The sequence below is a fragment of the Schistocerca gregaria genome, chromosome 1 (assembly GCF_023897955.1).
Source record: "Schistocerca gregaria isolate iqSchGreg1 chromosome 1, iqSchGreg1.2, whole genome shotgun sequence".
NCBI lineage: Eukaryota > Metazoa > Arthropoda > Insecta > Orthoptera > Acrididae > Schistocerca > Schistocerca gregaria.
Window position 1 is genome coordinate 758,189,621 of NC_064920.1, and position 1,105 is coordinate 758,190,725.

General features: G+C 45.1%; 1 non-coding gene across 1 annotated transcript; it reads left to right on the forward strand.

The window, feature by feature from the left end:
• Positions 1 to 716: 716 nt before the first annotated feature.
• Trnas-cga (transfer RNA serine (anticodon CGA)) lies at positions 717 to 791 on the forward strand. Its single transcript has one exon. It is a non-coding gene; the product is annotated as a tRNA-Ser (tRNA).
• The last annotated feature ends 314 nt before the right edge of the window (positions 792 to 1,105 follow it).

Genomic DNA, 1,105 nt, shown 5'->3' on the forward strand with positions numbered 1-1,105 from the left:
CTCGGAAATGATACAGGATTTGGGCTGGACATCATTAAAAGAAAGGCGTTTTTCGTTCCGATGGGATCTTCTCACGAAATTCCAATCACCAACTTTCTGCTCCGAATGCGAAAATATTTTGTTGATACCGACCTACATAGGGAGAAACGATCATCACGATAAATTAAGGGAAATCATAGCTTGTACGGAAGGATATGGGTGTTCGTTCTTTCCGCGTGGTATACTAGTTTGGAATAATAGAGAATTGTGAAGGTGGTTCGATGAACCCTCTGCCAGGCACTTAAATGTGATTTGTAGAGTATCGATGTAGATGTAGAAATCGCGTAGTGTACCCAAAACCAGAACAAGTATAACAATCAAACTAGAATAAAAATGTGGCTTTATATTTTAAAAATTTTAAGGTTTCCGATTTTATAGTAATCAACACTTAATAATTAATAGCGCTGTCATACACATTTATCATTTTATGAAATTTCAAATAAAACAAAAATTCAGAATGAGATTTTCACTCTGCAGCGGAGTGTGCGCTGATATGAAACGTCCTGGCAGATTAAAACTGTGTGCCCGACCGAGACTCGAACTCGGGACCTTTGCCTTTCGCGGGCAAGTGCTCTACCAACTGAGCTACCGAAGCACGACTCACGGCCGGTACCCACAGCTTTACTTCTGCCAGTATCCGTCTCCTACCTTCCAACCTTCCTACCGGGCGTGAGTCGTGCTTCGGTAGCTCAGTTGGTAGAGCACTTGCCCGCGAAAGGCAAAGGTCCCGAGTTCGAGTCTCGGTCGGGCAACAGTTTTAATCTGCCAGGACGTTTCATATCAGCGCACACTCCGCTGCAGAGTGAAAATCTCATTCTGGAAACATCCCCCAGGCTGTGGCTAAGCCATGTCTCCACAGTATCCTTTTTTTCAGGAGTGCTAGTTCTGCATGTTTCGCAGAAGAGCTTCTGTAAAGTTTGGAAGGTAGGAGACGGATACTGGCAGAAGTATAGCTGTGAGTACCGGGAGTGAGTCGTGCTTCGGTAGCTCAGTTAGTAGAGCACTTGCCCGCGAAAGGCAAAGGTCCCGAGTTCGAGTCTCGGTCGGGCACACAGTTTTAATCTGC